Below are 15,795 nucleotides of genomic sequence, written 5' to 3' on the forward strand. Positions count from 1 at the left end.
TATCGGAGAAGAAATACGAGGCTATAAGCAATCATGCATAAAAGAGATCAAAGAAACTCAAATAATTTCATGGATATAAAAAGATATAACTGATCATAAACTCAAAGTTCATCTGATCCCAACAAACTCATTGCAAAAAGAGTTGCATCATATGGATCTCCAAGAGACCATTGTATTGAGAATCAAATGAGAGAGAGGAATCCATCTAGCTACTAACTACAGACCCGAAGGTCTACAAAGAACTACTCATGCATCATAAGAGAGGCACCAATGGAGGTGGTGAACCCCATCTATGATGGTGTCTAGATTGGATCTGGTGGTTCTAGACTCTGCGGCGGCTAGATTAGATTTTCGTCGACTCCCCTAGGGTTTCTAGAATATTGGTCTATTTCTAGAGCAAAGAGGCGGTCCAGGGGCACCCGAGGTGGGCACAACCCACCAGGGCACGCCTGGGCCTCCTAGCGCGCCCTGGTGGGTTGTGCTCTCCTCGGAGGACCCCAAGCGTAGCCTTGGCCCATTAGGTGTCTTCTAGTCCATAAAAAATCTCCATGAAGTTTGATGGCATCTGGACTCTGTTTGGTATTGATTTTTTGCGATGTAAAAAACATGCAAAAAAACATAAACTGGCACTTGGCATTATTTCAATAGGTTATTACCAAAAAATGGTATAAAATGACTATAAAATGATTATAAAACATCCAAGATTGATAATATAATAGCATGGAACAATCAAAATTATAGATACGTTGGAGACGTATCAGCATCCCCAAGCTTAACTCCTACTCGTCCTCGAGTAGATAAGTGATAAAAATAGAATTTTTGATGTGGAATGCTACCTATCATGTCATATAATATTATTTTCTTTATAGCATGGACATGTGGACTTTTATATTGTTCAAAGCAATAGTCTAGTTTCGACATGACAACTTAAATACACAAGCATATCAACAAGCAACCATGTCTTTCAAAATATCAATGCTAAAATAAGCTATCCCTAGCCCATCATGCTCAAACATTGATCCATTCATGAAACACACTTACATATTAACTACACCCAATGCTCAAGTACGATCATAGTGCCTCCTAGTTGTTGCTTTATAATATAAGATGGAGACTCAAATACAAATATAAAAATTCCATAAAGTAAAAGAAAGGCCATTCGTAGAGGGAAGTAGGGATTTGTAGAGGTTCCAGAGCTCAAAGCGAAAAACTTAGAGATAAAAACATTTTGGGAGGTGTGTCCTTCCCACCAACCAATACGACTTAGAGTTCCAAACACTTTCCATGCTAGATATATCATAGGCGGTTCCCAAACAGAAAATAACGTTTATTCCTTTTCCACCATACTTTCACTTTCCATGGCTAACTGTATCCACGGTTGCCCTCCATACCAACACTTCCCAAGGAATTTATTATTTGACAACATAAAGTAAATTCATTTTTCATTTTGGGACTGGGCATCCCTAATACCTTTGCCTTACTCTCGTGCAATGACCAGTGAATAAACACTCATCGTGAGAATAACACATCTAGCATGGAAAATATTAGCCACCCCTCACCGCTCCTCGAGCTTAACGAACACAAAAAAGAGAAGTTTATTTTGAAAATTAGAGATGGCACACACAAATTTTCTTAGAACGGAAAAAGAATACCGCATATAGGTAGATATAGTGGACTCATGTGGCAAAACTGGTTTAAAGGTTTTTGGATGCACAAGTATGGTCATGAACGCAAAGTTCAAGGTCGACTCCCACTTCTTCAACGCATAACCTTCCACTCACTTCTCCCTTTTGAGGTAATTGTAGTGTTGAAACTTTATCAGGAGTAACACCAATAGGGTATGTCCCGTAGAAGATTGTGGGTTCACATGGATTAGGGAAAGCATAGGTTCAACCTACCGGGGCATGTTAGGGACATATACCACAAACTTCTGGAGTAACTAACACAAGCTCAAAAGCAGAGGATGGTTGACAAAATCAAATGATACAATATAACAAAAGCATTATGTATCGAGGGTGAACTCAGGTTTTGAGAATATGGAGGAACGGTTGGATAATAATCCACCAAAGGATCTGGCAGACCACAAAGATTCTAATGTGAGTATCGATGCTCAATGAGAAGAAGAAATAATGCAAAGGCATCAGATTATGGAAGTTTCTGGATAATTCCAAAGATTAAATACACATGATATATGATTTCCAGATCAGGGAATTAGAAGCAAATGCTCTGATCAAAAGATAAGTAAGTTGAATAGACATATATCGCCAATCAATTAAGGTTCGACTCGTGTCGGTGCACTAAGAACGGGGTCCTTAGTAGCCCTGACTTGTGCATAGGAAAGGGGCCTCGACCGAGGGCGGCTCAAGATAAATAAGTAACTCATCGAGAGATCAAAGATCACATCAAGGAGACCAAGACAAGATGCAAAGATGAAGTACTAGAAGAAGGCCCTTTCTGGCAAGCAGGACTGGAAAAACAAAGGCCCAATAGGTGCTGGACCCAGCAAGACTTTGCCAACCACCAGCGCTCCACCTCACAAATGGTTTGGTGCGGCTCGTCGGGCACGTGGAGGACCGCTGGAAGAGGAATTACCTTTATCGAAACCTGTCCTAATGGCATGTTAACATAATAGAGAGGTGGTTGGGTAAGCGGTGCAGGAGTCTTGCCGGGATGCCTCCTCCACACGACACCTAGCGATGCATTTAATTCATTTTGTTCTAATTAGGAGAGTTAGGTATGATAGCAATGTTTTTATGTAATCATCTTGTAATGACCCTTTTTCCACTGTGCTAACCCCTTAAGCTATAAAAGGAGGGCCAGGGCAACCCTTATAAGTGTTTGAACCCATAGTAACCCCATGCATACGTACTTGTGTAGCAGCCTACTCGTTGTCGGGGGATAGCGCTTCGTGTACTTGTGCACACATGTCAGGACCGCAATTCTAAGTCACACCGATCTAAAATGTAACACATCATATCACTTTGCGGCCTCACGCACTGTATTCCCACGGGTGCCACCTTACCTGGCCCGGGACCGTTTGCGCCTTTTGGCTCACGTATATGATAGTGTCGCTAGCATCCATATGACAGAGAACCCGGGCCGACATGACTAGTCGTGAACCCAAAGTGGCACTAACTTACGGGGACAGGCATACATGAATCAACATCGAGCATGTCGGTCAGCAGCGTGTGAGTCCGGGCTGCAGCACTGGCTCACAGGACTCCGGTGAACCGGGCTGTAGCAGGCTAGGCAGGACTCCGGATGTCACCGCGTCACATTTCCCCGAAGGGACAGACACAGGAACGAAGTGAATCACATGCCTGCCAGTCAAGTGTTCCGGAACAGTAGTGCTGGGCTAGCAGGACTCCGGTGAACCAGGCTGTAGCGGACTACTATGGCTCATGGAAGCACAAGACTACATTTCCCTATACGAGAGGCTACCAAGGATAAACAACTAGGTTGTCGGATCCCACACATACCAAGCATTTCAATAACATACACACAATATGCTCGATATGTGCAAATACAACATGGCATCACAACAAAACTCTACACTCAAAGTATTTATTCATTAGGCTCCGAGGAGCGAGATATTACAAACATGGGTCTCATGACCCAACAATCATAGCATACAAATCAAAGCACAAGCGGAAGCTTAACATGTCTGAGTACAGACACCTACAAATGAAAAAGGCTGAGAAGCCTGACTATCTACCAGATCTTGCCGAGGGCAGAAGATCGTAGCTGAGGTATCAAGATAAACGTCGAAGTCCACACGGAACTACTAGCGAGACTGACGTCTCTCTGCAAAACATAAAATTGGAAAATGTGAGTACAAATGTACCCGGCAAGACTTACATCAGAACTAACTACATATGCATCGGAATCAACAAAGGGGGTGGTGGAGTTTAACTGCAGCAAGCCAGCTTTGACTCGGTGGCTATCTTAAACTACGACTACATGTAACTCTTTTGAGGTGGCGCACACGAGTCCACATATTCACCATATCAATACACCACTATGGATCCGCTCCCGTCTCCCAACGAGAACGCCATCCATAGCACTCACGCTTATCTTGCGCATTTTAGAGTATCCACTTTCACATGTCTATGAATTTTATAGGCAACCAAGTAGTCCTTTACCGTGGACACGGCTATTCGAATAGATGATGTTAACCCTGCAGGGGTGTACTTCTTCATACACGCTCTCACCACTTACCGTCGTTTACACGACATGTACTCAGCAACCTTCAAGCGGAAGCCCAACGAGGGTGTCGCCATGGCCTACCTAAACACTCAAGTCTCTAGTCCAGGTTTATCGCCTATCCAGGTTCCATCCGCAGGGAGTCCGGCCGAGGTTTCCACATACGGCCCCGAACGATGTGTACAGGGTTCCCGAGACACCAAACGGGTGACTCGGTACACCATGCCACGGTGTATCTACCGCATCATAGCCCACCCCTAGGGTCAGCGCTACGCACGGCCAGCAACGCATATCCTATAAACACCAGAAACTAGTTGCAACTCCTAGACAGAGAACTAGGGTGGTTAAGAAGCCGAGAGGTTCCATTGGTTTCGGGCCCAATGCATGGTATTAGCTAGTTCTTAAATCACCCATACAGATCTCGGTGCTAAAGGACGGTCCCAATGAAACAACCAACCATGTACTCCTACATTGCCTCTCATCGATACCTTAACCAAATTGTGTTCAACACACTTAGCTCACACACAGTAGGACATGTTCACAACTTTCCAATTCATCCCCGATGAATCAGACCTAACACAACTCTAAGCAATAGCAGGAATGAAAAACAAGCATGAATGAGTAGGCACATCCGGGCTCAAACATCTCCTGCTCATACTAGTGGGTTTCATCTATTTACTGTGGCAATGACAGGTCATGCAGAGGAAAGGGGTTTGACTACCGCAACATGTAATAGTTGAATCGTTGTTGTCCTAATGCAGTAAAAGAGAGCAGGAGCGACCAAGTGGGTTTGTATCAGAATGAACAAGGGGGTTTTGCTTGCATGGCACTTTTGAACATAGTATAGCTCTTCATAAGTGTCATCGAACTCATCATCGGAACATATGTCTACTGAGGGGGAACAGGTACCGGCAACAAAGAGAGAGCACAATCAATGCAATTCACAATATGATGCATGATCATGACGTGGCAGGATGTTGTGATTTGAGCTAATGCAACTAAAACCAGATTAAATGAAGTTGGTTTGAACCAAAGATTCAAATTCAACTCCATATGTGATTATTTAAATGCCACTTGTTTGATTTAACCTAATCAGCAGGCATGAGTTGTTCAAACATGCATGATAACGCCATAGTCAGGTTCTTTGGATTTTTCTGATCCTTTTTCATATATAAATTATTTGATTTGGAGCTACGGTTGATTTTCTATGAATTTTAGAAGTTTTGGATATTTTCTATAATAAATAAATCATTTCTGATTTATTTAAAATCCCAGAAAACATTTACTACGTAAGCATGACATTGGTGTGACATCATCAAGTCAACAGAGGCGGTCAAGGTCAAACCTGACCAGTGGGACCCGCACGTCAGTGTAACAGGGCAGGAATAGAGGCTGACTGGTGGGTCCGGGTCAACGATGACGTGGCATGGTCAAACTGACACGTGGGGCCGACTATATTAATCTAAACTAAACAGGGAATAATCTCGGGGTTAATTAAGGCATGGGGCCCATAGTCAGTGAGAGAGGGGGTTAGTTAGTGGCGTCATTAGCCACTAATGACGGCGCCACATCGACACAACCGGACTTAAGCCGCCTGTGACTTTCCCGCGCGGCGGAGTCCACACGGGACAGCGCTACAGGAGGCGGTTGGGTGAGAGAAGGGCACAGGGAGTAGGCTCTCGCTGGCGCGCATCCAACGGAGCATGTGGGAGGTCGCGGGGTGGTCGGAGCTCGCTGGCAGTGAGCTCGCGGTGGCGCCGGAGTTCGGGTGAGTGCGGGGTTGGCGCTGTGGTGTGCGGGAGGGTGAGTTAGCATGTGTATTAGGCTCCTGGTGGCTTCCTGAGCGCGGTGACGCGCTCTGAATTGAGCTCAAGCGGCTGCAGTGATGGCGACGACATGGCCGGCGGCAGGGGAAGCTCGGCCATGGCAATTGCTGGTGCTAGGGGTCGAAAGGGATGGAGGTAACGAGGGAGAAAGGACAAAGATCTCATTGCGCGTCGACGGGTAGGCTCTGCGTGCTCGGGGAAGGCCAGAAGCAGTTGAATCGGTGTCGGCGGTGGTCGGAGCCCGAGGTGGAAGACGATGACGGTGGCGACGTTGTAGGGCGCCCGAGGATGCGTGGCTCTTCTGGGATGATGAAGACGATGAGGCGGAGCCGATGGACATGGCGGTTGGTCGAGGGACAGGCGGTGAGCATGGTGGCAGTGAGCGGCGGCGATGAGCTCGCTCAGCTTCAGGAGAGAGAGCGAGAGAGGCGCGGCAGGGAGAGAGGGGGAGCGGTCGAGGGGGCCAGGGGGATAGCGTGGCGACGCCAGAGGCGTCCAGGCCGTCGAGGAGGTAGGCGAGCAGGGTGGAGGTGGCGCGCGCGTGCGCCGTGCCCAGCTTCTCCTCTGCCTACTAGCAAGAGGTAGAAGACGAGGCTGCCCCTGATGGGCTGGGCCGCCAGGTGGGCTGGCCAGCTGGGCTGTAACAGTGCCAGGCCAGGTAAGCCAGGTGGGTTTTTCTCTCTCTGCTCCATTTCTATTTTAGTTTCTGTTTTCTATTATTCTGTAGTCTTTAGGGCTTTATTAAAAATACTTAAACAGATCCAAAAATCATGAAACTGCTCAATGCCACTATTTTGAATATAACCAACAGCAAACATTTTAGTTTATGAATATTTGAGCATTTAAAATATTTAATAGCATTTATATGCCCAAATGAAAATACTATATGATTTAATTCAGAGCCCAAATATGTCATGGAAAAATGTGCAACACCTCTGGTTATTGCTTCTAGCATTTTCCAGAAATGATGAACATTTTTGAAAGCCATTTGGATTCACTGAGAATATTTTAGTTGAACCTAGTGAATTCCTTTGATGATAGGGTTTAAACAATCCCTATTTCAAGTTCATTTGAAAGTTAAACATGATGCACATATGAAGCTAGCCTAGTGCAATGCCAGAAGCTAGGGATGTGACAACTCACCCCCACTATACAAGAATCTCGTCCCGAGATTCAGGACGTGAGGTGAGAAGACAAAGGGGATGCAAGGCTTAACACAATCTTCATGATCCAACTGCCTTCCCGGAGTTGTTGATTCATTGACTCCAATTGACCTTGACGTGTTTGCTCCAAGAACTCCAACCCACATGACAACGAGAGGAAAGGAAAAACTCTAGAAGGATCGATCTTCTCGAAGATCGAACAACCGATCATCAACTCATGGAAACATCTCTCGAGCTGAGACATGAAACATACATCCAGGGGGATGGAGTGTAACAGATGACAAAGGTTCACTAGGTAGACAACAATTTCACGGTTAAGAAGGTGGTGAACGGTTGTCAACGTAGCGAGGAGTTGAGTTGCCATGATACCATAACGAGACATCTTAGAAGAAGGTGACTCGCAGAAATATTCCCTTAAGTGGCAAAAAGAATTACTTTTGATTCAGAGATCATTGACACTCTTCATACCAGCCTAGGGCAAATCACAACAATCGTTTGGCGGAATACGAAGGGATGGCATACCCGGACTAGGATGGATGATGTGGACTACCTTGTTGAAGACAACGCAAGGGATGATTTTTGCTTATCATCGGAGATGGATGGGACCTATGGTAGGTCCACTTTTGAAGATGATCTTGGACAACAACTGTTGAGAAGGCGGATCATAGTGAAAAGGCACAATGGTGGGTGCAAGCTGGGGACAAAATGCAAATGTTGGAATGATTCTAGTAACTGGGGAGAAACCCAACAGTAGAGAGAGATTCCAGTATTGGAATGGTTATAGCATAACCGAGGAAACTGAGAGCATATCCCAATTAATGGCGACGATAAATCCTAGTGATTGCGCATGGTCTCAAGAACTTGAGCATTCCCATATTCAATAAGTTTTACCAATATCCATGTCAAGGATCCTGCCAACACAACATACTACCATGATGAATAATGGTGGAGGATGCAGATGCAAAGAAAGATAACACTTTCTCAAATTTCACCTTAGCGAGGCCAAGGGATCAAAATCTGGATGATCGACCTAGAGACATTTAGCACCCCGCTTCTAATGTTCTCCTTGATGTTCTAGCATAACTCATTTATTTATATGCTTTGGTATCTATGAAATCAAGTAATAGGTCAGACTTCGGGAACAAAAAATCCATAAGGAACTACTATTGGAATAAATTCTACGAGATCCTTATGGGGAGGTGGCCAACTTCTTCAAACAAGATACTACAATAATAGGTCTTCCGGTTGGGTGTGTTGTCCACGTCATCCACTCTACCGGTTACCGAGACACCAATATTATAGCTCTTGGGAAAACATCCCAACCATCACATCTGCCTGAGATTCAGATCTGGTTGGTGTCAGGATATTCCAGACTCATCGAGTCTATAAAGAAAAATGAATGTCGGTAACACAAATCGACGAAATGACATTGCGAGATTCTTGGGAGATGAACTATGATAGCAAGCTCCTGAACATGAGCTGGTTCTGCTACAACATGTGAACACGCTCTCCTAGAAAAGCATGACCACGTAGTAGTCTTATAATAAAACACTACCGAGTCCAGGTGGGGAGCCATCATCAAGGATATCGAAGTCCTTGCATAAGTCTTGCTCTTGAGAAGATACTTCTTCTCCTTGAACAAATCAATCAGTGGTTTGGTGTGCTAGGGATATGTATAGAATGAAGATGATCAGTCTATCAGACCATAGAATACTTCGCACATGCATGATTGACTTGGGATGATTCCATAGGAAGCAAAACAAACTTTCTCGAATGCACGTGAATCAAAGGAAGTCACTTCTTTCATCCAAACATATAGTTCATGAACGGGAATGAATAAAATGCTTACACAAGTTTCCAACACTAGTTGGATGTTCAACACAAATCAAGGAGGAGACAAAATGCTGCTGATGGGCTCAACAGCGACTCATCAGAATTTCCATATCACTTGACTTCAACCATTATGTGAACAATGTGATAGTATTGGTCAGACCAAAAGATGTAATGGTGTATGCTCGAGGAGTCAACCACGAGTAGACAACATTACGAATATCATTGGTTCTGATTTGATTTGGGGATAGCCCACACTCAAATCAAGGTTGAACAAGATGATAGATTGAAGAACTGATCACGAGGATCAATCGATGAAGATATCATCTTTCTTCAACACACACACAACACAAGGATATCCCTTCCGAAATGAACTAAGTGGGAAAAGATTTCATCTTCCAACTCTGCAAGTTGTTGTTTAGCTCAACCGACTAGTTCAGGGTATCCAACACAGAATCTTGGAGAATAGGTGGTTTGGAGGAAAACCAATATGATCACGAACTCAACAAAGCGGTCAGGTGACAACCTGGTAATACTTCTGTGAAGATATCCGAAAAATCATGAACCACCGATATGACTCTAAGCTCGAGAATAATCTTACTTTTCAGGGCAAGACGATATGATCGAAAGAGTGAGGGATTGACACAATCCCAACTCACGGATCGAAGAGTGCAACAGAAATAAGGACTAGGTAGCACGATCAATCTTAGGATGATGATTTAATAATCAACACTCTAAGAATGAGAATATTGTCCATTTACTACAAAGCAACGAGTTGCTTGGAGTATTGATTTCACACATCACAATTCACTTGTCGGCATTTCGGTTACAACAACACAACCGAGGAATGAATAATGATGGCGAGAAGTATCACTGCGTCAAGAATTCATCAGAGGTGGTGCAATTCTCATGACATTCTTGACATAAAGATGGTAACACTCCAAGGTAGAACAGAGCAAAAGCTGGATTGGCATTTTGATCTGCGAAATACAACTACTTTGACCAGTCCAAGAAATGGCTGAGGTGCTGGAGTTTGTTTCTCCTAGTCATTCCGGAATAGAATGACTTGTCGGACCACAAGGATAATAGGCATCGATAACACGAATGCATGACTACTCCTTACTACAAATTGATAGTCAGAGGTCAGAAAACAACTAATGAGGGACAACTCAAAGAACATATGATTTTCTGAGTTTTGGATTCATAGATTAATATGTCGAACAAGTTCAACATATTTCTTTCGGATAACCCATGCAGTAGAAAAGGGACTGGCAGAATCACAATATGAATGGAGTACTCCTCAAGAGCACCCTGGTTGTGATCTTTTGGTTCAAAAGAACTTCTGCCATGATGGTTCATGGTATTTGGAAGAATGATAAACCACGGACCTCGAAGACTATCACAAAGATTACTACTATCCTAAAGGTACAAGCAACACTATCAACACGAGGTAAGTAGGGTGGATCTTGTGTCAAGAACCCAGTAGTAGAATACCTACTACTAAATGGCATCACATGATGCTTTTGAGAATGGTGGCTAGAATCATCACACCGGGTACACAAAACATGGCTAGATTACTAGGTGACTCCCTAAAACACCTAGGGTCATAATAATAGCCCCAACATATATACCGAGGCAATAGAGTACCTCAACGTACCGGTTAGTGTGCTTATTCTAACCAAAAAGGACATCGGGAACGGAAAGAAAAGATTTGCAGATGCATCAGACTATTTAGTAACCTGGGATTACTCGGACAGCATAACGGCTATAAATACTCAAAAAGATTTGAGACATCCTGCAAAATGGTGGCATAACCACTCAACATCACAATATCAAGGTTCCGAGACCAACTATGAACACACGAAAGTACTGGAAACTGAACTGAGACATGAATCCAACAATCCTATAAGTCTATGGATTAGTAACACATCATCCTAATAGATAGATGAGAAGGCCTAGTTTCTTAACCCCGTAGAAAAGAAGAGGTTGGCTCAGATCAGAAGGGCATAAGGTAAAAGAGTAAAAAGAGCCTTACGTTCCCTTCCACAATCAATTCCCTTATATAACTAAAGCATTTCTAGACTCAACTTCGACCAGTTTGGCTTGGTAATCCTACAGGTAGTCAGGCTCTGATACCATAGCTGTCAGGACCCCAATTCTAAGTCACACCGATCTAGCATGTAACACATCATATCACTTTCCAGCCTCACGCACGGTATTCCACGGGTGCCACCTTACCTGGCCCGGGACCGTTTGCGCCTTTTGGCTCACGTATATGATAGTGTCGCTAGCATCCATATAACAGAGAACCCGGGCCGACATGACTAGTCGTGAACCCAAAGTGGCACCAACTTACGGGGACACGCATACATGAATCAACATCGAGCATGTCGGTCAGCAGCGTGCAAACCAGGGCTGTAGCACTGGGCTAACAGGACTCCGATGAACCGAGATGTAGCAGGCTAGGCAGGACTCCGGATGTCACTGTGTGACATTTCCTCGAAGGGACCGACACATGCACAAAGTGAATCACATGCCGGCCAGTCAAGTGTTCCAGAGCAGTAGTGCTGGGCTAGCCGGACTCCGGTGAACCGGGCTGTAGCGGACTACTATGGCTCATGGAAGCACAAGACTACATTTCCCCATAAGAGAGGCTACCAAGGATAAACAACTAGGTTGTCGGATCCCACACATACCAAGCATTTCAATAACATACACACAATATGCTCGATATGTGCAAATACAACATGGCATCACAACAAAACTCTACGACTCAAAGTATTTATTCATTAGGCTCCGAGGAGCGAGATATTACAAACTTGGGTCTCATGACCCAACAATCATAGCATACAAATCAAAGCACATGCGGAAGCTTAACATGTCTGACATACATCTACAAATGAAAAAGGCTGAGAAGCCTGACTATCTACCAGAACTTGCCGAGGGCACAAGATCGTTGCTGAGGTATCAAGCTAAACGTCGAAGTCCACACGGAACTAGTAGCGAGACTGTCGTCTCTCTGCAAAACATAAAATAGGCAAATGTGAGTACAAATGTACCCAGCAAGACATACATCAGAACTAACTACATATGCATTGGTATCAACAAAGGGGGTGGTGGAGTTTAACTACAGCAAGACAGCTTTGACTCGGTGGCTATCTTAAACTACGACTGCAAGTAACTCTTTTGAGGTTGCGCACACGAGTCCACATATTCACCATATCAATACACCACTGTGGATCTGCTCCCGTCTCCCTATGAGAACACCATCCATAGCACTCACGCTTATCTTGCGCATTTTAGAGTATCCACTTTCACTTGTCTATGAACTGTATAGGCAACCAAGTAGTCCTTTACCACGGACGCGGCTATTCGAATAGCTGATGTTAACCCTACAGGGGTGTACTTCTTCATACACACTCTCACCACTTCCCGTTGTTTACACGACATGTACTCAGCAACCTTCAAGCGGAAGCCCAACGAGGGTGTCGGCCACGGCCTACCAAAACACTCAAGTCTCTAGTTGTTTATTGCCTATCCAGGTTCCATCCGCAGGGAGTTCGGCCGAGGTTTCCACATACGGCCCCGAACGATGTGTACAGGCTTCCTGAGACACCAAATGGGTGACTCGGTACACCGTTCCATGGTGTATCTACCGCATCATAGCCCACCCCTAGGGTCAGCGCTATGCACGGCCGCCAACACATATCCTATAGACACTAGAAACTAGTTGCAACTCCTGGACAGAGAACTAGGGTGGTTAAGAAGCCGAGAGGGTTCATTGGTTTCAGGTCCAATGCATGGTAGTAGCTGGTTCTTAAATCACACATACAGATCTCGTTGCTTAAGGACAGTTCCAATAAAACAACCCACCATGTACTCCTACATGGCCTCTCTTCGATACCTTTACCAAATCGTGTTCAACACACTTAGCTCACACACAGTAGGACATGCTCACAACTTTCCAATGCATCCCCGATGAATCAGACCTGGCACAACTCTAAGCAATAGCAGGCATGACAAACAAGAATGAATGAGTAGGCACATTAGGGCTCAAACAACTCCTACTCATTCTAGTTGGTTTCATCTATTTACTGTGGCAATGACAGGTCATGCAGAGGAAAGGGGTTCAACTACCACAGCATGTAATAGTTGAATCGTTGTTGTCCTAATGCAGTAAAAGAGAGCAGAAGTGAGCAAGTGGATTTGTATCAGAATGAACAAGGGGGTTTTGCTTGCCTGGCACTTTTGAAGATAGTATAGCTCTTCATCGGTGTCATCGAACTCATCGTCGGAACATATGTCTACTGAGGGGGAACAGGTACCGGCAACAAAGAGAGAGCACAATCAATGCAATTCACAATACGACGCATGATCATGACATGGCAGGATGTTGTGATTTGAGCTAATGCACCTAAAACCAGATTAAATGAAGTTGGTTTAAACCAAAGATTCAAATTCAACTCCATATGTGATTATTTAAATGCCACTTGTTTCATTTAACCTAATCAGAAGGCATAAGTTGTTCAAACATGCATGATAATGCCATAATCAGGTTCTTTGGATTTTTTTGATCATTTTTCATATATAAATTATTTGATTTGGAGCTACGGTTGATTTTCTATGAATTTTAGAAGTTTTGGATATTTTCTGAAATAAATAAATCATTTCTGATTTATTTAAAATCCCAGAAAACATTTACTACTTAAGCATGACGTCGGTTTGACATCAGTAAGTCAATAGAGGTGGTCCAGGTCAAACCTGACCAGTGGGACCCGCACGTCAGTGTAACAGGGCAGGGACAGAGGTTGACTGGTGGGTCCGGGTCAACGATGATGTGGCATGGTCAAACTGACACGTGTGGCCGACTATATTAATCTAAATAAACAGGGAATAATCCCGGGGTTAATTAAGGCATGGGGCCCATAGTCAGTGAGAGAGGGGTCAGTTAGTGGCGTCATTAGCCACTAATGAAGGCGCCATGTCGACACGGCCGGAGTTAAGCCGCCGGCGACCTTCCCGCGCGGCAGAGTCCACATGGGACGGGGAAGAGGCCCTCGCTCGCATGCATCCAACGGAGCAGGTGGGAGGTCGCGGGGTGGTTGGAGCTCGCCGGCAGTGAGCTCGCGGCGACGCCGGAGTTCGGGTGAGTGCGGTGTTGGCGTTGTGGTGCGTGGGAGGGCGAGTTAGCATGTGCGTTAGGCTCCTAGTGGCTTCCTGAACGCGGTGACGCGCTCCGAATCGAGCTCAAGGGGCTGCAGTGACGGCGGCGACATGGCCGGTGGCAGGGGAAGCTCGGCCACGACAGTTGCTGATGCTAGGGGTCGAAAGGAACGGAGGTAACGAGGGAGAAATGATGGAGATCTCACAGCGCGTCGACGGGTAGGCTCTGCGTGCTCATGGATGGCCGGAACCAGATGAATCGGTGGCGGCGATGGTTGGAGCCCGAGGTGGAAGACGATAACGAAGGCGATGTTGTAGGGCGGCCGAGGATGCGTGGCTCGTCTGGGATGATGAAGACGATGAGGACGAGCCGATGGACACGGAGCCGCCGTCACCTCCTGTTCTTCATTGGGAAGCCAAATCTGGAGTCCGTTTGGGGCTTCGGAGTCACAATAGGGAGTGAGTAATTCCTTCCCCGCCGGGAGTGAGTAATTCCCAACTGGGAGTGAGTAATTCGTTCATAGGCTCGCTGGTGGGTGAGGAGTTGGATGATATTCATCATGTAATCTAGTTAGTTCTGTTAGGGCTTGATCCCTAGTATCCACTATGTTCTGAGTTTGATGTTGCTATGAATTTACCATGCTTAGTGCTTGTCACTTTGGGCCCGGGTGTCATGATTTTATATCTGAATTGTTCATGTTATCACCATTATATCCATGTTCTAGATCCGATCTTGCAAGTTAGAGTCACCTACTACGTGTTATGATCCGACAACTTCGGAGTGACAATAGTCGGGACCACTCCCGGTGATGATTGTAGTTTGAGGAGTTCATGTATTCACCGTGTGTTAATGCTTTGTTCTGGTACTCTATTAAAAGGAGGCCTTAATATCCCTTAGTTTCCAATTGGACCCCGTTGCCATGGGAGGGTAGGACAAAATATGTCATGCAAGTTCTTTTCATAAGCACATATGACTATTTACGGAATACATGCCTACATTATATATATGAACTGGAGCTAGTGCCGTATCGCCCTAGGTTATGACTGTTACATGATGAATGTCATCCAAGAAATTACCGATCCAATGCATACGAATTTATCTTATATTGTTCTTGCTAAGTTACTTCTGCTATCGTTACTGTTACACTTGCTATAAAACTACTGTTATCACTGTTACTATTGCTATTGCCATTGTCACTACTATCAAAACTATCATATTACTTTGCTACAGATTACGTTGCTATAGATAATTAATCTCCAGGTTCAATTGAATTGACAACTCAGCTACTGATACGTTCAAATATTATTTGACTCCCCTTGTGTCAAATCTATAAATTTGGTATGAATACTCTACCCTCGAAAACTGTTGTGATCCCCTATACTTGTGGGTAATCAGCACCAGATAGGGGGATCATTGGCGTGAACCAAGGTAGCAAGTGGTGCGTCGACTTCATCAAATTCATCATATTCTTTACCATCCATGTCGCCCAAGAAGAAGGGCTCCATGGCAACTAAACCTTCAATGTCCAAACTCCCACCACACGCGTCTGCGCCACCGCCACTGCAGACGTTGCGTATGCCACGGTAGGTTCGTGCAGCACTGGAGGTGT

This window comes from Triticum urartu, chromosome 2A (genome assembly GCF_056163025.1).
Source record: "Triticum urartu cultivar PI428250 chromosome 2A, HENAU_Tu73, whole genome shotgun sequence".
NCBI classification, from domain to species: Eukaryota; Viridiplantae; Streptophyta; class Magnoliopsida; order Poales; family Poaceae; genus Triticum; species Triticum urartu.